Source organism: Astatotilapia calliptera, chromosome 9 (assembly GCF_964374335.1).
Source record: "Astatotilapia calliptera chromosome 9, fAstCal68.1, whole genome shotgun sequence".
Taxonomy (NCBI): domain Eukaryota; kingdom Metazoa; phylum Chordata; class Actinopteri; order Cichliformes; family Cichlidae; genus Astatotilapia; species Astatotilapia calliptera.
In genome coordinates this window covers 6,700,873-6,724,730 of record NC_137430.1, presented here as the reverse complement: position 1 = coordinate 6,724,730, position 23,858 = coordinate 6,700,873, and the positions used below count along the sequence as shown (strand labels likewise).

General features: G+C 38.5%; 1 protein-coding gene and 1 long non-coding RNA gene across 7 annotated transcripts in view; one reads left to right on the top strand and one right to left on the bottom strand.

The window, feature by feature from the left end:
* Positions 1–616: 616 nt before the first annotated feature.
* The window catches only part of pde1ca (phosphodiesterase 1C, calmodulin-dependent a), a 368,845-nt gene continuing 345,603 nt past the window's right edge, over positions 617–23,858 (bottom strand). The window contains exons 1-9 of one of the 6 annotated variants that reach the window (XR_013911224.1): positions 8,141–8,756; positions 7,440–7,601; positions 7,149–7,187; positions 6,854–6,973; positions 6,550–6,711; positions 3,420–3,533; positions 2,528–2,685; positions 2,050–2,107; positions 617–1,098 (exon numbers count right to left, since the gene is read on the bottom strand). The gene's annotated coding sequence lies outside the window, so the exon portion shown is untranslated. Of the gene's footprint in view, positions 1,099–2,049; positions 2,108–2,527; positions 2,686–3,419; positions 3,534–6,549; positions 6,712–6,853; positions 6,974–7,078; positions 7,188–7,439; positions 8,757–23,858 lie in introns of those variants that run through there. The other 5 variants (XR_013911225.1, XR_013911227.1, XR_013911226.1 and 2 more) reach the window with 5 other exon arrangements.
* Positions 4,091–5,736, top strand: LOC145430900 (uncharacterized). Its single transcript, XR_013911232.1, has 2 exons — positions 4,091–4,303; positions 5,255–5,736. It is a non-coding gene; the product is annotated as an uncharacterized LOC145430900 (long non-coding RNA).

Sequence of the window (23,858 nt, the reverse complement as noted above, 5' to 3'; positions counted from 1 at the left end):
TTTCTATCCTATATCAGATATTTTAAAGGTTAGCTTAGGTAAAGTTCCATTCTCATGGTGAGGCAAAGTGCTTTATGTGTGTGTGTGCGTGTCATGAACGGCTATAAAAGGCCTATAATTAAAGAACAAAGCGGGGTTTGAGTTTGAGTTGCGGCAGACTGTCACTACTTGTAAATGGAACACAGCCTTCCTACGGCGGACAGCTAATAACAGGAATCGGACGCGGTCCAGCCAAGTCCACAGCAACCACCATAGAAACCGCCTAGCATGACCTTAAAAACATATTCTGTCTTCATAACTATCAAAATCATGAAATGATTTGCAAAGTGTGAAAGTGTTACAGCTGCAGAGAGCTATGGAAGCTGTTTACATAGCTAATAATATACGATGTAACCATGGAGACAGTCAGTCACGTTTTCTACAGTGAATAAGGTGATTGAGTGCACAGCGTCCACACTCTGCAGGGGGTAAAGACATTACTTCAATATTGTTTTATATTGATATATATTTGCCTTCTGTTGACCATCACCTCAGGTTCACCATTACAGTTTCAGATTACAGATGCACACTGTCTAAACACATTCAAAAACTCATGTCTCAGAAATAAGCACAGCTGTTCATGTTTGTCATTAGAGTTTTATTTGTAAGAAAATTATGAACTTCATATTGTGCATTAAATAAAAGAACATTTCACAACTCTGAGTCAACAGAAACAGGTAACAGAAATGTCTCTAATGTGTACAGTGTAGTGTAAGCATTAAAAGATCATAAAGGAAAAACTAACATTTATGTGAAACTAATTGTAATAAAAAATGAGCAGGTGCTTTATAGATTTAAAAGAAAGAATCTGAAAACAACACTTTTTTGGTCTAAGTGATCAAAGTAGAAAACAGAACTGATGTTCAAGAACAAACCGTAGCTGCACTAATATTACACATCTCGATCGTTGTACTGAACAGACATGTTGCTTTTAAAACCACATGCAGTGTGTGACCATGACTGTTCACTGAGACCATGAACGCCACTTCGCTGAAGCATTCTTCTTCTTCTTCTTGCCATTAAATTGGAAGCAGAAGCAGCACGAGCTGATTTGATCTACTGAAAGGAAAAAGCAGAACATCTGAGTTGAAACCAGTCAGCTGAAATCATTAAGACAGGAACAAATTCAATGCAGTGTCTCAAGTGGCTTAGCCTGTTACAACTGTTGATACAAGTTAAATACGGTTAACACACAGTGTCAGGGAGCTCCAGTGTGGGAACTAGTGGCTTTAGGTTTGTAGTCATTTAACTTTCATCCATTCATTCATTTAATTCAGGATTCATTTAATTCAGGAGGAAGAAATGCCAGGTTGGTGCAGGCTGGTTACATGCATTTGGTCCCATGCTGTCTTTAATTAAATGACTTGGTTCATTTTATGGCTGGGCTGTATGTGGGGTTATATCATGTTATTTGGGCAGGAGTACCTGTCCCCTGTTAGACTTAGAAAGTTTCTCCATAAGTAGAGTTTCTAACTCTTCTAGCACATCTGTGGCTCTTTTTACCCCACACTGGTTGTGAGTGTGTAAATAGCCCCACTAGTTATTTTGGGTTGCAGTTAACTAGGGAGGAAGGGGTGGGTATGCCATGATTAGGTGAATAACAATTATATGTGATACATAAATTTCACAATGCATGCATATATCTCTATCAATTAAACCTGGCCTGAGGGCTGCCATTTTTTACATTCAGTTATTTCTCTTAGAAATGTTGGAACTAAATAATGAATGTGTTACAGTTAAAGTGAAACACTGGTCAGTGTAAATGGCTCATTGGGACACAGAAACCTTTAAATTAAACCTGATATCTAGTGTCAAACAATATCAAAGCTGTAAAAGATGTTTACATTCAGAATTTATAAAACTATGATTGTAAATAAATTCAAACAAGTGAGCTTTTCTCTTTGTGCTGAATATCAACACTGTGGTTTCTTAGACTGTAAGCTTTACTTTAGTGCAACCAGTTGCAGAAGCTGCCACTCCAAATGTCTTTTGATAACAAGAAAAAAATACCTTTTCAGTACACGGCCTGAAGTTCTTCTCCGACATCTTCTGCAATCGGCTTTGTCTGCTGGTTTGAAGACCATAAAAAAGATGATTTAGTCACTTTGTCTGTGTCATGCAGCTCGAATGTGTCGTGTAACGATGTTGAATAGCCGTCGTTATCCCTCTGCTGCGTCAGTAGGATTGTACTGTACAGCATCTCATTGATATGTGAGGAATGCTAATGTAACACGATAACAGACTTACATCATTAAAATATAAAGTGCAGGAGATATTTAGATATTTTTTATATTTATATTACATTTTATAGCTGACGGATATTACTAAATAGATAGAATTTACTAAATAGCTGGATGAACATGAAAAATATGTCTATAATAACAAATGACCATGAGAGCCAGTAGAATTAATTCAGCTGGACACTCAAAAGACGTCCTTAAATGCTCTTTAAGTGGCAGAACAGATGAACAAACAGTTAATCGCTTACTTGAGATGAAATCTGCTCAGCTACTTTGAAAACAGCTTCTAACTGGTTCCTCCTTTAACAGGATGACTGCTCAGGGGTAAGGCCATCATGCAATCCAGCAACCTTTATGGTTCTGCTTTGATTCACCAGGAACTATTAGGGAAACCTTCCAGCGCCTCCTGTGAAAGACACAGGCATAAACACACAAACATTTATTAACATGTTCCACAGTGTTCCAGTTTGATTTTCTTATCCTGTGGACAACAACGTACATGGATGCAGGTTTATTGTTAACTTTTGTAAGGTTTATTTAATGAACATATCCAGCTGCAGCTCCACTGTGATCCTGAACTGGATAAGCACTTAAGAAAATGTGTCAATAAATGGACAAACATCAACTTACTATATTTATCCAAACAGACGGGACCAATAATGCTTCGCTGAGTTAGAGACTTTAACAGACTCTTCTATGTAAGAATGTCTCGTGCTGATATACCTGCAATACTTGACAACAAAGGTTTTTCAGACTACATGTAGCTGTCCTCTATGTCAGCTAACACATTTACATTTATGTCACACTTATTTCTGCTTTCCCATTTTATAATTATTACTTACATTTTGATTAGATACCTTGAGTTTGTAAATGATCAGATTACATAATTGGAATACAATGTATCCAATTCAGGGTTGCGGGAGGATGAAGCCTATCCCAGCTGATACAGGACAAAGACAGGCTGCCAGTTTATTGCAGGGCTAATACAATATGTGTAACAGAAAATCCACTTAAATGTTTGATATTTCTTATAATAATCATAATTATGACTATTATTTAAAGGTTTCTTCATAAATACATTTTGATTTTTTATAACCCCTAAAATATAAACCTGAGCTGTTTCAGATTCTGACCTCTGACCTCTGACCTCAGTGACCTGGCTGTGTCCTCACTGCAGCTCCCTCTTGGAAGTACGTCTGCTTCTTGTCTTCCCCCAGTGTTGACCGCCTGATATCAAGATATCACGTACTGTAACTGAGGAACAAAAAAGGACAAACACTTGCATTCATTTAAAAGTACATTCATACAGAGATAATCTATGGAAACACACTAGTTCACAGTTTGGGAGGAACCAGTTCCTGTGAAACATTTCTGTATATGAACATCATGTGGAGAATGAATGAAATGAGTTCTTCAGGTGACTCAGCAGTCCCACACTGACAAATGAAATCTAGTTAAACTATTAAGCATATTTGCTCTTCTGAAATCTGTGTTAAACAACAACAAACATAAATTAGTAACAAAAACTACAGCTGAGTATAGGCTTTACAAACCACCAGCAGCCATAATGCTAAATTTTAATCTTCAAATGTTTCTGAGCTGTCTTCAACCTGCTTTTAGCACATTAAAGTCTCAATAAATAAAGTCAATGCGGACTCAATCCTAAATGTTCAGCACACAGAGACACAGAGGTACTGTTTAAAGTTTAGTGTTCACATAATGAAAACTTATACTTTGTTTCGTGCAAGAACTCCATTCAAATGCATGTAATAGTCAGAAACGCACTGTCTCGACGAAATGAAGCCTTTTTGTACAACTTCATGAAGTTAGCTGTAACTTTTGATAAAAGGCTCAAAGCAGAGGGATAACGACGGCTATTCAACATCGTTACACGACACATTCGAGCTGCATGACGCAGACAAAGTGACTAAATCATCTTTTTTGTGGTTTATTGTCTTCAAACCAGCAGACAAAGCCGATTGCAGAAGATGTCGGAGAAGAACTTCAGGCCGTGTACTGAAAAGGTATTTTTTTCTTGTTATCAAAAGACATTTGGAGTGGCAGCTTCTGCAACTGGTTGCACTAAAGTAAAGCTTACAGTCTAAGAAACCACAGTGTTGATATTCAGCACAAAGAGAAAAGCTCACTTGTTTGAATTTATTTACAATCATAGTTTTATAAATTCTGAATGTAAACATCTTTTACAGCTTTGATATTGTTTGACACTAGATATCAGGTTTAATTTAAAGGTTTCTGTGTCCCAATGAGCCATTTACACTGACCAGTGTTTCACTTTAACTGTAACACATTCATTATTTAGTTCCAACATTTCTAAGAGAAATAACTGAATGTAAAAAATGGCAGCCCTCAGGCCAGGTTTAATTGATAGAGATATATGCATGCATTGTGAAATTTATGTATCACATATAATTGTTATTCACCTAATCATGGCATACCCACCCCTTCCTCCCTAGTTAACTGCAACCCAAAATAACTAGTGGGGCTATTTACACACTCACAACCAGTGTGGGGTAAAAAGAGCCACAGATGTGCTAGAAGAGTTAGAAACTCTACTTATGGAGAAACTTTCTAAGTCTAACAGGGGACAGGTACTCCTGCCCAAATAACATGATATAACCCCACATACAGCCCAGCCATAAAATGAACCAAGTCATTTAATTAAAGACAGCATGGGACCAAATGCATGTAACCAGCCTGCACCAACCTGGCATTTCTTCCTCCTGAATTAAATGAATCCTGAATTAAATGAATGAATGGATGAAAGTTAAATGACTACAAACCTAAAGCCACTAGTTCCCACACTGGAGCTCCCTGACACTGTGTGTTAACCGTATTTAACTTGTATCAACAGTTGTAACAGGCTAAGCCACTTGAGACACTGCATTGAATTTGTTCCTGTCTTAATGATTTCAGCTGACTGGTTTCAACTCAGATGTTCTGCTTTTTCCTTTCAGTAGATCAAATCAGCTCGTGCTGCTTCTGCTTCCAATTTAATGGCAAGAAGAAGAAGAAGAATGCTTCAGCGAAGTGGCGTTCATGGTCTCAGTGAACAGTCATGGTCACACACTGCATGTGGTTTTAAAAGCAACATGTCTGTTCAGTACAACGATCGAGATGTGTAATATTAGTGCAGCTACGGTTTGTTCTTGAACATCAGTTCTGTTTTCTACTTTGATCACTTAGACCAAAAAAGTGTTGTTTTCAGATTCTTTCTTTTAAATCTATAAAGCACCTGCTCATTTTTTATTACAATTAGTTTCACATAAATGTTAGTTTTTCCTTTATGATCTTTTAATGCTTACACTACACTGTACACATTAGAGACATTTCTGTTACCTGTTTCTGTTGACTCAGAGTTGTGAAATGTTCTTTTATTTAATGCACAATATGAAGTTCATAATTTTCTTACAAATAAAACTCTAATGACAAACATGAACAGCTGTGCTTATTTCTGAGACATGAGTTTTTGAATGTGTTTAGACAGTGTGCATCTATAATCTGAAACTGTAATGGTGAACCTGAGGTGATGGTCAACAGAAGGCTAATATATATCAATATAAAACAATATTGAAGTAATGTCTTTATCCCCTGCAGAGTGTGGACGCTGTGCACTCAATCACCTTATTCACTGTAGTAAACATGCACCGCTAGCTCAAGTGACTGACTGTCTCCATGGTTACATCGTATATTATTAGCTATGTAAACAGCTTCCATAGATACCGCCATAGCTCTCTGCAGCTGTAATACTTTCACACTTTGCAAATCATTTCACGATTTTGATAGTTATGAAGACAGAATATGTTTTTAAGGTCATGCTAGGCGGTTGCTATGGTGGTTGCTGTGGACTTGGCTGGACCGCGTCCGATTCCTGTTATTAGCTGTCCGCCGTAGGAAGGCTGCGTTCCATTTACAAGTAGTGACAGTCTGCCGCAACTCGAACTCAAACCCCACTTTGTTCTTTAATTATAGGCCTTTTATAGCCGTTCATGACACGCACACACACACATAAAGCACTTTGCCTCACCATGAGAATGGAACTTTACCTAAGCTAACCTTTAAAATATCTGATATAGGATAGAAAAAATGAAGCAACCAGAGATTTAATGATGAAGACTCTGGGTTCTGTAGTGACCTGAATGACTCTTTGCATACAATTTATTGAAGAGGACTTTAGAATGCACTTTACATTTAGACTGTTGCTGTTTAATTTTTTACATTGTTGCGGTGTTATGTCATGAATAAAGTTCACCTGCTGGGGGTTTGATGGATCAGATCATCATAATCAATGGGTCCTGAGGTGGGCGGGACTGTCTCTGGTGATGTCACCATGAAGGAACAGCAGCTGGCACGTGTTGCTGAAACATCCCAGTACACTGGTGTAGTTTCCTCTCCAGCTGTTTGACATTTGACACTTCAACATTAAGGGGAAGCAGAAGAAACAGTGTTAGGTCAGGTGACCACATGGTTTCTAAAGTAACTGACAGGAAGTAACCAGGCCGTTAGAAATGGATGGCATGTGTTTATAGTTACTGGAGTTGGGTAACTCTACTTACCAAAAGCAGAAGCACACAGATGAAGGATCAGATGCTGAATGTTGCAGGAACATGCTCGTGCGGTGGTCATTCAGTGCTGCTCCGGCAGGTTAGACAGTCCAAGACTGATATACTGCCCATCTGAGAGTTTGAAAACACACATGCAAAGATTTATTTTGTATTACAGTCAAAGTTGGATGTTCATTTTTGTCCTTTAAAAATGTTTGTGTATTTGAAAGCGCTAACATTTAAGGATGACTTGGATCGTCTCCTTTAAAGGGGAGACAAGTATATCCACTGATCCACGTCACTTTACCTGGATGATGACTCCTCTCCCCCTCACTCAGAAACGCTCCTAATATAACCAAGCAAATAAATAATATTGAAGATTTACTTACATCATTACAAAAACAGGAAAAACATCTCCCTTTGATTCTATTTCTCCATTCCTGCTGAACATCAGGCAACAAATATCTCAATAAATCACAGTAAAATGTAAAGCACATGTTTTCTCTGCTTTGTCTAACCTCTGCAGAGCCTCTGTCAAGAAAAACATATCTGTAAGCATAAAACAAATATACATTTCATAACACGTCACTGGACAAACCTCGGTCAGTTGATTTCCTCTGTGCAGTGCAGACGAACATCAGTCAGCAAGTCAAGGTGGTGAGATGGACTGGTGTCCTTTGTGACTCTGCTGGTTCTTCTGAGGAAATACCACCGTCTCTCCACACCGTCACCATCTGTGAGCACAAACTGCTGCTCTGCTCTGCCAGCATGTAGGAAATCACATATCACACACACAGGGGTGAAGAAACATTAGAACTCAACTTTGGATACTTTAGATCTAAACAGATCAAAGTAGCTCTTAGCTTCAACAATCAGTGAACAGACAAACAATGATACCATACTGATTCTGTATGAATACAATATGGTATTTTCAATACAGGTGTCAAATTAATTTACTAAAACTAATACAGATATATGTTGTTGTTTTTTTTGATAAATTCGTTTGCTAAATTATAAGAATATATATTTTTTCATTTAACAATTGCAACTGAAAGAAATTAAATATTGAACAAAAATATATTGTCACATTCTGAGCATGCTCAGCATGCTGACAGACTTGAAGTTGCTACAGATTTTAAGAAGTGATAATTATAGGGAAAAAACTTCTCTTTTTCATCCGTTTAATCAAACATTTGATGCCTTAGATGTCTCAGTCCTATAGCATTCTGCAACTACAACTAAGCTGAAGCTTGGATTTGGCTGCAGGTGCCCTGTACATCCTTCTCAACATGTGGGTACCATTTAATCACACTTCTTCCTGAGCTTTGCTTCATCACAAGACCAAAGGTGGCATCCCGTGTCACGGTCATATCATCATCCAGAAGAAACATTTGAAGAAACATCATGGAGAAGAAACATTTACGCGCCTCCCGGTTTTGTTTTCTGATCCTGCAAAAAGACTGAGGACAACAAAGCCCAGAGAACACGAGATACACAACATCCAACATTCAGACTCAACAGCCTCCATAAATGAAGAGCACCAGGTTGGTTCAGTTATAGTAGATGTCATGGAATTTTTTAAATAAAGTCTGCAACACAGAAAGAGCTGTGATCATGCTATTTATTACTGTGCACAGGAGAGCAAACACACATCAAACATCACAGTTCAGTCATGTCAGCTCTGCCACTTCACGTGTCTCGCTATGAAACCTAACGGATCAATGGTTATGCTGTTTTGTGCCCTTGACGTTATCAGCACCTGTAAAGGGAGTTGTTTTCTCAAACTGCTGAAGTAAGTTCATCTAGTTTTAGAAACTTTCATTGAACAGTCTATAACAGTGTCACAACTAAGCATATGCATAAGCACTTAAATGCTTTAAATGAGAATAACATAAAATTTCTATTACAGGAGCTAGAGCCTGTCCACACCGCACCACAGTCATAGGTAGAGCACACCTGGACAGGTCACCAGTCTGTCAGAGGACTAACACAGATGCAGCCTGACTCAATCCTAAATGTTCAGCACACAGAGACACAGAGGTGCCGTTTAAAGTTTAGTGTTAACTTGAGTCACTGATCATTTGCAGTATTACAGAGTCTGGCAGTCTTTGCATGATGTCCACGTCCCTGTAAGTTTCTAGCTGACTCTCAGGTGTGACAGGTGTGCCAGCAGGAAAGAGTAATAATAGCCTGCATCCTGAGGTTTTTCATGCAGGATTAAAGGAGCCAGGCTTTGTTCACACAGCTAGGATTGTATTTTACACTGACCCTGGGTCACTTCATTAACTAGTAACTTCGTCAGTCATGACAGAAGCTAATATTTCTGTGCTAACATCGTTTAAACAGTAACAGCTTTACTCCAATATAAGCTAACGTTTACACCGTAACTTTAAGCTAGCACCATAAAGACGGTAAAACACGTAATAACATCTACAAATGCATCTTAAAGCTGTTATATTAGCACTCGGTGTATTACTAACATAACCACATTAACATTATTGACACTCGCTGGTCTGACTTTTAATAGTCATTCTATAAATGCTGTCCGTTTAAACGGTCTTACCTGTACACACTGCTGTATCCACCGGATTGCAGCCAGAGTGGACTCTGGAGTCTTCCCACGCTCCTGTTAGTGATCCTCCATCTGGATGGATGATAACAACCTTCTGAACAATCTAGCAGGAGATGGTCCATATCTAGGGGATATGGACTGATAACAGCCAAAGCGGGTGAATAAAGTCACCCAGTCGCTAGCTGTGCGATTACCCAGCATACACCAGCACAATATTAGGCACAGCACCACCATAGACATTTTCAGTGGTTTTGAATGCAGGACATGGTTATCTTACCTTGTAAAATGCATGACAATAAAACAGCTAACCACCATAAAATGGTATTGTGTATGTATGTATGTGCATGTGTGTGTGTGTGTGAGAGAGAGAGAGAGAGAGAGAGAGAGAGAAAGAGAGAGGGGGGGGGGGGGATCAAAGGCGTGTGCTTATGTTTTTTCTTGATCAAGAGTGTGCCTCCTCTCTCTTATTGGATGTATGGTATAGCATGTTTATTCAGGTGCACCTTTGAAGTCTATGAGAATACTTTGCAGCCTGGTCTGAGTGGTCATTTCTGCACAGACACAATGAAGCGTGCACTCAGTTTAGAGGAGGCTGTTGCTGCAGTTTTGCACTCTCCACAAGCAGTGGAGATACTTCTGACAGCGAAGAAGAATTTTTGCCAGGCACCGAGGAGCTTTGCAGCTCATGTGCGGAGGAGGAGAAGGAGAAGGAGGAAGAAGAGCAGGAGGAAGAGACAAGACTGGAGGATGGCCAGTGGAGATCTAAAAATGGAGAAATCATGTGGCAACCCACACAAGAGGTCCTGCCATTTTTTCCTCCCCCCATTTTAACCCCAGGACCAACCCATTATGCAATTCGTATAGGATCAGCAGCCCTGTGAGCACTTTCCATCTTTTTTTTGCAGAGGACATTATGCAGCTAATCCTGCATTTCACCAACCTGCAGGGGCAACAGGTCAGTAAAAGACTGGAAGGACATAGATGAGGAGTTGCAGGCTTACATGGGGCTTGTGATGCTGGCTGGCCTGTACAGGTCTCAACATGAAACGACAACAAGCCTGTGAAATGGGGAGACAGGGCTCTTCTGTTTCATGCTACCATGTCAAAAAAAAAAAAAAGATTTGAGCAAATTAATCGGGCAGTAAGATTCGATGATCGTCTCTCCCGTCCAGGTCGCTACAGGGGGGGCAAGGCTGTGGTTTCCTACATCCCCAAGCAAAGAAAAAAGGTTGTCTTATTGAGCACCAGGCACCGTGAGCTACAAGTCCAGGACTCTGGGAAGAGAAAGCCCCACATCATCCTGGATTATAACAAATGCAAAGGGACTGTGGATCATTTGGACCAGGTAAGCACGATTATAAGTAATTTATTTGCCAAATTGTTTACCGTTTCTCATTGTTATAACTGATAAAGTCAGATAATGTGATTATAATAGTTTTGATATGAGATGATAGTTTTAGACTATGATAGTTTTGATAGTTACAGTAAGGAGGGGGGTCCAGTTTGACGCCCACAGGCAGGAAGAATCTCTTGCTTATGGCTGTATAAATCTGTTCATGTCACCTGATCATTTCTTTTTGTTTTGCAGGTTTGTGGCAACTACTCCTGCCGTAGAAGGACACGTAGGTGGCCCATGTGTCTGTTCTACCACATGATCGAGGTAAGCTGCTATAATGCTTTCATTCAAGACAGCTGTAACTTTTGATAGAGGACGCATATAAACATATTTATGGCTTTATCTTATAAAGTTCGATATCCCCGTGTTGAGCAAACAGGTTTTGCAGCTGTTTGATCTAAGATTTTCAAGTTATTCACAAAATGAATACCTATACTTTGTTTCGTGCGACAACTCCATTCAAATGCATGTAATAGTCAGAAACGCACTGTCTTGGCGAAATAAAGCGTTTACAACTTCATGAAGACAGCTCTAACTTTTGATAGGAGACTCAGATATGCGTATTTATGGCTTTATCTTATCGAATTCAATATCCCCGTGTTGAGCAAACAGTTTTAAAGCTATGTGAGCTAAGATTTTCAAGTTATTCACAAGATGAAAACCTATACTTTGTTTCGTGCGAGAACTCCATTCAAATGCATGTAATAGTCAGAAACGCACGGTCTCGGCGAAATAAAGTGTTTTTGTACAGCTTGAAGTTACCTGTAACTTTTGATAGAAGGCTTAGAGACACACATCAATATGGCTTTGCCTTATACAATTCAGCATCTCCGTGCTGGGGAAACAGGTTTTGCAGCTGTTTGAGCCAAGAGCTTCCAGTTATTGAAAAAATGAAAGCCTATACTTTGTTTCGTGCGAGAACTCCATTCAAATGCATGTAATAGTCAGAAACGCACTGTCTCGGCGAAATAAAGGGTTTACAACTTCATGAAGACAGCTGTAACTTTTGATAGGAAACTCAGATATACGTATTTATGGCTTTATCTTATAGAATTCAATATCCCCGTTGAGCAAACAGTTTTAAAGCTATGTGAGCTAAGATTTTTAAGTTATTCACAAAATAAAAAGCTATACTTTGTTTCGTGTGAGAACTCCATTTATGTTACGCCCCTAATCTAGGCGTGTAGGGACGCACATAAGGTTGGAGGAGAGAGATACAAATCCCCGCCCTGGTTCCCAAGCCAAACATCCAAACCAGTTGTGAGTAAAAAAAGGTGATTTTATTTAAGGACAAGAAGCATAGCTCCAGGGTGAGCCCATGCCAAAATAATAAACAAAACCAACTAAGACCCACCAGAAAAGACTAATTAAACCCTAGGAAAGAAAAAGAACAAACAAATGACAGAGCTATCCCTCGCTCCCTGACCAAGAAAACAGGAGAAAACGATTCCAAAAGAAAAGGCAGCTCACCCCTTCCACTTCAGCCCACGAGTGCCTAAGCTCTCAGCTAATGCACTAGGAGCGGCTTTTACAATTCACCCTCACACAAATACACAAGATAAGCACAGGCTGGGAAAACCATGGTCAGGACCGCGACGGCTGTCAGGCTACTCGCTCGTTGCACACACTCTCTCCCTCTCTCCCCTCTGGAGCTGTCAGAGCGGCTTTTTGAACGTGGTCACCTGTTCCATGGTCCAATCAGCTGCTCACTACTCTTCATTAGGGGAGGGACCTGTAAAGTGTCTTAAACACAGGAAAGAGACACATGTCTCGCATGTAATAGTCAGAAACGCACTATCTTTGCAAAATAAAGCCTTTTTGTACAACTTCATGAAGTTAGCTGTAACTTTTGATAGAAGATTCAGATTTACGTAGTTATGGCTTTATCTTATAATATTCAGTATCCCCGTGTTGAGCAAACAGGTTTGAGCTAAGATTTTCGAGTTATTCACATAATGAAAACCTATACTTTGTTTCGTGCGAGAACTGCATTCAAATGCATGTAATAGTCAGAAACGCACTGTCTCGGCGAAATAAAGTGTTTTTGTACAGCTTCATGAAGACAGCTGTAACTTTTGATAGAAGGCTCAGATTTATGTATTTATGGTTTTATCTTATAGAATTCAATATCCCCGTGCTGGGAAAACAGATTTTGCAGCTGTTTGAGCTAAGATTTCCAAGTTATACACATAATGAAAACCTATACTTTGTTTCGGTCGAGTTTCCCATTCAAATGCATGTAACAGTGAGAAACGCACTGTCTTGGCGAAAGAAAGCGTTTTTGTACAACTTCATATAAATAGCTGTAACTTTTGATAGAAGACTCAGACAAACATGTTTATGGCTTTATCGTATAGAACTCAAGGTCCCCGTGCTGGGAAAACAGGTTTTGCAGCTGTTTGAGCTAAGATTTCCAAGTTATACACATAATGAAAACCTATACTTTGTTTCGGGCGAGTTCCCCATTCAAATGCATGTAACAGTGAGAAACGCACTGTCTTGGCGAAAGAAAGCGTTTTTGTACAACTTCAATTAAATAGCTGTAACTTTTGATAGAAGACTCGGATACACATGTTTATGGCTTTATCTTATAGAACTCAAGGTCCCCGTGCTGGGAAAACAGGATTTGCAGCTGTTTGAGCTAAGATTTTCAAGTTATACACATAATGAAAACCTATACTTTGTTTCGGTCGAGTTCCCCATTCAAATGCATGTAACAGTGAGAAACGCACTGTCTTGGCGAAAGAAAGCGTTTTTGTACAACTTCATATAAATAGCTGTAACTTTTGATAGAAGACTCAGACAAACATGTTTATGGCTTTATCTTATAGAACTCAAGGTCCCCGTGCTGGGAAAACAGGATTTGCAGCTGTTTGAGCTAAGATTTTCAAGTTATACACATAATGAAAACCTATACTTTGTTTCGGTGGAGTTCCCCATTCAAATGCATGTAACAGTGAGAAACGCACTGTCTTGGCGAAAGAAAGCGTTTTTGGACAACTTCATATAAATAGCTGTAACTTTTGATAGAAGACTCAGACAAACATGTTTATGGCTTTATCTTATAGAACTCAAGGTCCCCGTGCTGGGAAAAAAGGATTTGCAGCTGTTTGAGCTAAGATTTTCAAGTTATACACATAATGAAAACCTATACTTTGTTTCGGTCGAGTTCCCCATTCAAATGCATGTAACAGTGAGAAACGCACTGTCTTGGCGAAAGAAAGCGTTTTTGTACAACTTCATATAAATAGCTGTAACTTTTGATAGAAGACTCAGACAAACATGTTTATGGCTTTATCTTATAGAACTCAATATCCCAGTGCTGAGAAAACAGAACAGGTGTTGCAGCTGTTTGAGCTAAGATTTTAAAGTTATACACATAATGAAAACCTATACTTTGTTTCAGGCGAGTTTCCCATTCAAATGCATGTAACAGTGAGAAACGCACTGTCTTGGCGAAAGAAAGCGTTTTTGTACAACTTCATATAAATAGCTGTAACTTTTGATAGAAGACTCGGATACACATGTTTATGGCTTTATCTTATAGAACTCAAGGTCCCTGTGCTGGGAAAACAGCTTTTGCAGCTGTTTGAGCTAAGATTTCCAAGTTATACACATAATGAAAACCTATACTTTGTTTCGGTCGAGTTCCCATTCAAATGCATGTAACAGTGAGAAACGCACTGTCTTGGCGAAAGAAAGCGTTTTTGTACAACTTCATATAAATAGCTGTAACTTTTGATAGAAGACTCGGATACACATGTTTATGGCTTTATCTTATAGAACTCAAGGTCCCCGTGCTGGGAAAAAAGGATTTGCAGCTGTTTGAGCTAAGATTTTCAAGTTATACACATAATGAAAACCTATACTTTGTTTCGGTCGAGTTCCCCATTCAAATGCATGTAACAGTGAGAAACGCACTGTCTTGGCGAAAGAAAGCGTTTTTGTACAACTTCATATAAATAGCTGTAACTTTTGATAGAAGACTCAGACAAACATGTTTATGGCTTTATCTTATAGAACTCAATATCCCAGTGCTGAGAAAACAGAACAGGTGTTGCAGCTGTTTGAGCTAAGATTTCCAAGTTATACACATAATGAAAACCTATACTTTGTTTCAGGCGAGTTTCCCATTCAAATGCATGTAACAGTGAGAAACGCACTGTCTTGGCGAAAGAAAGCGTTTTTGTACAACTTCATATAAATAGCTGTAACTTTTGATAGAAGACTCGGATACACATGTTTATGGCTTTATCTTATAGAACTCAAGGTCCCTGTGCTGGGAAAACAGCTTTTGCAGCTGTTTGAGCTAAGATTTCCAAGTTATACACATAATGAAAACCTATACTTTGTTTCGGTCGAGTTCCCATTCAAATGCATGTAACAGTGAGAAACGCACTGTCTTGGCGAAAGAAAGCGTTTTTGTACAACTTCATATAAATAGCTGTAACTTTTGATAGAAGACTCAGACAAACATGTTTATGGCTTTATCTCATAGAACTCAAGGTCCCTGTGCTGGGAAAACAGGTTTTGCAGCTGTTTGAGCTAAGATTTCCAAGTTATACACATAATGAAAACCTATACTTTGTTTCAGGCGAGTTTCCCATTCAAATGCATGTAACAGTGAGAAACGCACTGTCTTGGCGAAATAAAGCGTTTTTGTACAACTTCATATAAATAGCTGTAACTTTTGATAGAAGACTCGGATACACATGTTTATGGCTTTATCTTATAGAACTCAAGGTCCCCGTGCTGGGAAAACAGGTTTTGCAGCTGTTTGAGCTAAGATTTTCAAGTTATACACATAATGAAAACCTATACTTTGTTTCGGTCGAGTTCCCCATTCAAATGCATGTAACAGTGAGAAACGCACTGTCTTGGCGAAATAAAGCGTTTTTGTACAACTTCATATAAATAGCTGTAACTTTTGATAGAAGACTCAGACAAACATGTTTATGGCTTTATCTTATAGAACTCAAGGTCCCCCTGCTGGGAAAACAGCTTTTACAGCTGTTTGAGCTAAGATTTCCAAGTTATACACATAATGAAAACCTATACTTTGTTTCGGTCGAGTTCCCCATTCAAATGCATGTAACAGTGAGAAACGCACTGTCTTGGCGAAATAAAGCGTTTTTGTACAACTTCATATAAATAGCTGTAACTTTTGATAGAAGACTCAGACAAACATGTTTATGGCTTTATCTTATAGAACTCAAGGTCCCTGTGCTGGGAAAACAGGTTTTGCAGCTGTTTGAGCTAAGATTTCCAAGTTATACACATAATGAAAACCTATACTTTGTTTCGGTCGAGTTCCCATTCAAATGCATGTAACAGTGAGAAACGCACTGTCTTGGCGAAAGAAAGCGTTTTTGTACAACTTCATATAAATAGCTGTAACTTTTGATAGAAGACTCGGATACACATGTTTATGGCTTTATCTTATAGAACTCAAGGTCCCCGTGCTGGGAAAACAGGTTTTGCAGCTGTTTGAGCTAAGATTTTCAAGTTATACACATAATGAAAACCTATACTTTGTTTCGGTCGAGTTCACCATTCAAATGCATGTAACAGTGAGAAACGCACTGTCTTGGCGAAAGAAAGCGTTTTTGTACAACTTCATATAAATAGCTGTAACTTTTGATAGAAGACTCGGATACACATGTTTATGGCTTTATCTTATAGAACTCAAGGTCCCCGTGCTGGGAAAACAGCTTTTGCAGCTGTTTGAGCTAAGATTTCCAAGTTATACACATAATGAAAACCTATACTTTGTTTCGGTCGAGTTCCCATTCAAATGCATGTAACAGTGAGAAACGCACTGTCTTGGCGAAAGAAAGCGTTTTTGTACAACTTCATATAAATAGCTGTAACTTTTGATAGAAGACTCGGATACACATGTTTATGGCTTTATCTTATAGAACTCAAGGTCCCCGTGCTGGGAAAACAGGTTTTGCAGCTGTTTGAGCTAAGATTTTCAAGTTATACACATAATGAAAACCTATACTTTGTTTCGGTCGAGTTCACCATTCAAATGCATGTAACAGTGAGAAACGCACTGTCTTGGCGAAAGAAAGCGTTTTTGTACAACTTCATATAAATAGCTGTAACTTTTGATAGAAGACTCGGATACACATGTTTATGGCTTTATCTTATAGAACTCAAGGTCCCCGTGCTGGGAAAACAGGTTTTGCAGCTGTTTGAGCTAAGATTTTCAAGTTATACACATAATGAAAACCTATACTTTGTTTCGTTCGAGTTCCCCATTCAAATGCATGTAACAGTGAGAAACGCACTGTCTTGGCGAAATAAAGCGTTTTTGTACAACTTCATATAAATAGCTGTAACTTTTGATAGAAGACTCAGACAAACATGTTTATGGCTTTATCTTATAGAACTCAAGGTCCCCGTGCTGGGAAAACAGGTTTTGCAGCTGTTTGAGCTAAGATTTCCAAGTTATACACATAATGAAAACCTATACTTTGTTTCGGTCGAGTTCCCCATTCAAATGCATGTAACAGTGAGAAACGCACTGTCTTGGCGAAATAAAGCGTTTTTGTACAACTTCATATAAATAGCTGTAACTTTTGATAGAAGACTCAGACAAACATGTTTATGGCTTTATCTTATAGAACTCAAGGTCCCCGTGCTGGGAAAACAGGTTTTGCAGCTGTTTGAGCTAAGATTTCCAAGTTATACACATAATGAAAACCTATACTTTGTTTCAGGCGAGTTTCCCATTCAAATGCATGTAACAGTGAGAAACGCACTGTCTTGGCGAAAGAAAGCGTTTTTGTACAACTTCATATAAATAGCTGTAACTTTTGATAGAAGACTCAGACAAACATGTTTATGGCTTTATCTTATAGAACTCAATATCCCAGTGCTGAGAAAACAGAACAGGTGTTGCAGCTGTTTGAGCTAAGATTTTCAAGTTATACACATAATGAAAACCTATACTTTGTTTCAGGCGAGTTTCCCATTCAAATGCATGTAACAGTGAGAAACGCACTGTCTTGGCGAAAGAAAGCGTTTTTGTACAACTTCATATAAATAGCTGTAACTTTTGATAGAAGACTCAGACAAACATGTTTATGGCTTTATCTTATAGAACTCAAGGTCCCCGTGCTGGGAAAACAGGTTTTGCAGCTGTTTGAGCTAAGATTTCCAAGTTATACACATAATGAAAACCTATACTTTGTTTCAGGCGAGTTTCCCATTCAAATGCATGTAACAGTGAGAAACGCACTGTCTTGGCGAAAGAAAGCGTTTTTGTACAACTTCATATAAATAGCTGTAACTTTTGATAGAAGACTCGGATACACATGTTTATGGCTTTATCTTATAGAACTCAAGGTCCCCGTGCTGGGAAAACAGGTTTTGCAGCTGTTTGAGCTAAGATAGAAGACTCAGACAAACATGACAAACATGTTTATGGCTTTATCTTATAGAACTCAAGGTCCCCGTGCTGGGAAAACAGGTTTTGCAGCTGTTTGAGCTAAGATTTCCAAGTTATACACATAATGAAAACCTATACTTCGTTTCGGTCGAGTTCCCCATTCAAATGCATGTAACAGTGAGAAACGCACTGTCTTGGCGAAATAAAGCGTTTTTGTACAACTTCATATAAATAGCTGTAACTTTTGATAGACGACTCAGACAAACATGTTTATGGCTTTATCTTATAGAACTCAAGGTCCCTGTGCTAGGAAAACAGGTTTTGCAGCTGTTTGAGCTAAGATTTCCAAGTTATACACATAATGAAAACCTATACTTTGTTTCGGTCGAGTTCCCCATTCAAATGCATGTAACAGTGAGAAACGCACTGTCTTGGCGAAATAAAGCGTTTTTGTACAACTTCATATAAATAGCTGTAACTTTTGATAGAAGACTCAGACAAACATGTTTATGGCTTTATCTTATAGAACTCAAGGTCCGCGTGCTGGGAAAACAGCTTTTGCAGCTGTTTGAGCTAAGATTTCCAAGTTATACACATAATGAAAACCTATACTTTGTTTCGGTCGAGTTCCCCATTCAAATGCATGTAACAGTGAGAAACGCACTGTCTTGGCGAAATAAAGCGTTTTTGTACAACTTCATATAAATAGCTGTAACTTTTGATAGAAGACTCAGACAAACATGTTTATGGCTTTAGCTTATAGAACTGAAGGTCCCTGTGCTGGGAAAACAGGTTTTGCAGCTGTTTGAGCTAAGATTTCCAAGTTAACACATAATGAAAACCTATACTTTGTTTCGGTCGAGTTCCCCATTCAAATGCATGTAACAGTGAGAAACGCACTGTCTTGGCGAAATAAAGCGTTTTTGTACAACTTCATATAAATAGCTGTAACTTTTGGTAGAAGACTCAGACAAACATGTTTATGGCTTTATCTTATAGAACTCAAGGTCCCCGTGCTGGGAAAACAGGTTTTGCAGCTGTTTGAGCTAAGATTTTCAAGTTATACACATAATGAAAACCTATACTTTGTTTCGGTCGAGTTCACCATTCAAATGCATGTAACAGTGAGAAACGCACTGTCTTGGCGAAAGAAAGCGTTTTTGTACAACTTCATATAAATAGCTGTAACTTTTGATAGAAGACTCATACAAACATGTTTATGGCTTTATCTTATAGATCTCAAGGTCCCCGTGCTGGGAAAACAGGATTTGCAGCTGTTTGAGCTAAGATTTTAAAATTATACACATAATGAAAACCTATACTTTGTTTCGGTCGAGTTCCCCATTCAAATGCATGTAACAGTGAGAAACGCACTGTCTTGGCGAAATAAAGCGTTTTTGTACAACTTCATATAAATAGCTGTAACTTTTGATAGAAGACTCAGACAAACATGTTTATGGCTTTATCTTATAGAACTCAAGGTCCCCGTGCTGGGAAAACAGGTTTTGCAGCTGTTTGAGCTAAGATTTCCAAGTTATACACATAATGAAAACCTATACTTTGTTTCAGGCGAGTTTCCCATTCAAATGCATGTAACAGTGAGAAACGCACTGTCTTGGCGAAAGAAAGCGTTTTTGTACAACTTCATATAAATAGCTGTAACTTTTGATAGAAGACTCGGATACACATGTTTATGGCTTTATCTTATAGAACTCAAGGTCCCCGTGCTGGGAAAACAGGTTTTGCAGCTGTTTGAGCTAAGATTTCCAAGTTATACACATAATGAAAACCTATACTTTGTTTCGGTCGAGTTCCCCATTCAAATGCATGTAACAGTGAGAAACGCACTGTCTTGGCGAAATAAAGCGTTTTTGTACAACTTCATATAAATAGCTGTAACTTTTGATAGAAGACTCAGACAAACATGTTTATGGCTTTATCTTATAGAACTCAAGGTCCCCGTGCTGGGAAAACAGGTTTTGCAGCTGTTTGAGCTAAGATTTCCAAGTTATACACATAATGAAAACCTATACTTTGTTTCAGGCGAGTTTCCCATTCAAATGCATGTAACAGTGAGAAACGCACTGTCTTGGCGAAAGAAAGCGTTTTTGTACAACTTCATATAAATAGCTGTAACTTTTGATAGAAGACTCGGATACACATGTTTATGGCTTTATCTTATAGAACTCAAGGTCCCCGTGATGGGAAAACAGGTTTTGCAGCTGTTTGAGCTAAGATTTCCAAGTTATACACATAATGAAAACCTATACTTTGTTTCGGTCGAGTTCCCCATTCAAATGCATGTAACAGTGAGAAACGCACTGTCTTGGCGAAATAAAGCGTTTTTGTACAACTTCATATAAATAGCTGTAACTTTTGATAGAAGACTCAGACAAACATGTTTATGGCTTTATCTTATAGAACTCAAGGTCCCCGTGCTGGGAAAACAGGTTTTGCAGCTGTTTGAGCTAAGATTTCCAAGTTATACACATAATGAAAACCTATACTTTGTTTCAGGCGAGTTTCCCATTCAAATGCATGTAACAGTGAGAAACGCACTGTCTTGGCGAAAGAAAGCGTTTTTGTACAACTTCATATAAATAGCTGTAACTTTTGATAGAAGACTCGGATACACATGTTTATGGCTTTATCTTATAGAACTCAAGGTCCCCGTGATGGGAAAACAGGTTTTGCAGCTGTTTGAGCTAAGATTTCCAAGTTATACACATAATGAAAACCTATACTTTGTTTCGGTCGAGTTCCCCATTCAAATGCATGTAACAGTGAGAAACGCACTGTCTTGGCGAAAGAAAGCGTTTTTGTACAACTTCATATAAATAGCTGTAACTTTTTCTAGAAGACTCGGATACACATGTTTATGGCTTTATCTTATAGAACTCAAGGTCCCCGTGCTGGGAAAACAGGATTTGCAGCTGTTTGAGCTAAGATTTTCAAGTTATACACATAATGAAAACCTATACTTTGTTTCGGTCGAGTTCCCCATTCAAATGCATGTAACAGTGAGAAACGCACTGTCTTGGCGAAATAAAGCGTTTTTGTACAACTTCATATAAATAGCTGTAACTTTTGATAGAAGACTCAGACAAACATGTTTATGGCTTTATCTTATAGAACTCAAGGTCCCCGTGCTGGGAAAACAGGTTTTGCAGCTGTTTGAGCTAAGATTTTCAAGTTATACACATAATGAAAACCTATACTTTGTTTCGGTCGAGTTCCCCATTCAAATGCATGTAACAGTGAGAAACGCACTGTCTTGGCGAAATAAAGCGTTTTTGTACAACTTCATATAAATAGCTGTAACTTTTGATAGAAGACTCGGACAAACATGTTTATGGCTTTATCTTATAGAACTCAAGGTCCCTGTGCTGGGAAAACAGGTTTTGCAGCTGTTTGAGCTAAGATTTCCAAGTTATACACATAATGAAAACCTATACTTTGTTTCGGTCGAGTTCCCATTCAAATGCATGTAACAGTGAGAAACGCACCGTCTTGGCGAAAGAAAGCGTTTTTGTACAACTTCATATAAATAGCTGTAACTTTTGATAGAAGACTCGGATACACATGTTTATGGCTTTATCTTATAGAACTCAAGGTCCCCGTTCTGGGAAAACAGCTTTTGCAGCTGTTTGAGCTAAGATTTTCAAGTTATACACATAATGAAAACCTATACTTTGTTTCGGTCGAGTTCCCCATTCAAATGCATGTAACAGTGAGAAACGCACTGTCTTGGCGAAATAAAGCGTTTTTGTACAACTTCAATTAAATCGCTGTAACTTTTGATAGAAGACTCAGATACACATGTTTATGGCTTTATCTTATAGAACTCAAGGTCCCCGTGCTGGGAAAACAGGTTTTGCAGCTGTTTGAGCTAAGATTTTCAAGTTATACACATAATGAAAACCTATACTTTGTTTCGGTTGAGTTCACCATTCAAATGCATGTAACAGTGAGAAACGCACTGTCTTGGCGAAAGAAAGCGTTTTTGTACAACTTCAATTAAATAGCTGTAACTTTTGATAGAAGACTCGGATACACATGTTTATGGCTTTATCTTATAGAACTCAAGGTCCTCGTGCTGGGAAAACAGGTTTTGCAGCTGTTGGAGCTAAGATTTCCAAGTTATACACATAATGAAAACCTATACTTTGTTTCGGTCGAGTTCCCCATTCAAATGCATGTAACAGTGAGAAACGCACTGTCTTGGCGAGATAAAGCGTTTTTGTACAACTTCATATAAATAGCTGTAACTTTTGATAGAAGACTCAGACAAACATGTTTATGGCTTTAGCTTATAGAACTGAAGGTCCCTGTGCTGGGAAAACAGGTTTTGCAGCTGTTTGAGCTAAGATTTCCAAGTTAACACATAATGAAAACCTATACTTTGTTTCGGTCGAGTTCCCCATTCAAATGCATGTAAGAGTGAGAAACGCACTGTCTTGGCGAAATAAAGCGTTTTTGTACAACTTCATATAAATAGCTGTAACTTTTGATAGAAGACTCGGATACACATGTTTATGTCTTTATCTTATAGAACTCAAGGTCCCCGTGCTGGGAAAACAGGATTTGCAGCTGTTTGAGCTAAGATTTTCAAGTTATACACATAATGAAAACCTATACTTTGTTTCGGTCGAGTTCCCCATTCAAATGCATGTAACAGTGAGAAACGCACTGTCTTGGCGAAATAAAGCGTTTTTGTACAACTTCATATAAATAGCTGTAACTTTTGATAGAAGACTCAGACAAACATGTTTATGGCTTTATCTTATAGAACTCAAGGTCCCCGTGCTGGGAAAACAGGTTTTGCAGCTGTTTGAGCTAAGATTTCCAAGTTATACACATAATGAAAACCTATACTTTGTTTCGGTCGAGTTCCCCATTCAAATGCATGTAACAGTGAGAAACGCACTGTCTTGGCGAAATAAAGCGTTTTTGTACAACTTCATATAAATAGCTGTAACTTTTGATAGACGACTCAGACAAACATGTTTATGGCTTTATCTTATAGAACTCAAGGTCCCTGTGCTAGGAAAACAGGTTTTGCAGCTGTTTGAGCTAAGATTTCCAAGTTATACACATAATGAAAACCTATACTTTGTTTCGGTCGAGTTCCCCATTCAAATGCATGTAACAGTGAGAAACGCACTGTCTTGGCGAAATAAAGCGTTTTTGTACAACTTCATATAAATAGCTGTAACTTTTGATAGAAGACTCAGACAAACATGTTTATGGCTTTATCTTATAGAACTCAAGGTCCGCGTGCTGGGAAAACAGCTTTTGCAGCTGTTTGAGCTAAGATTTCCAAGTTATACACATAATGAAAACCTATACTTTGTTTCGGTCGAGTTCCCCATTCAAATGCATGTAACAGTGAGAAACGCACTGTCTTGGCGAAATAAAGCGTTTTTGTACAACTTCATATAAATAGCTGTAACTTTTGATAGAAGACTCAGACAAACATGTTTATGGCTTTAGCTTATAGAACTGAAGGTCCCTGTGCTGGGAAAACAGGTTTTGCAGCTGTTTGAGCTAAGATTTCCAAGTTAACACATAATGAAAACCTATACTTTGTTTCGGTCGAGTTCCCCATTCAAATGCATGTAACAGTGAGAAACGCACTGTCTTGGCGAAATAA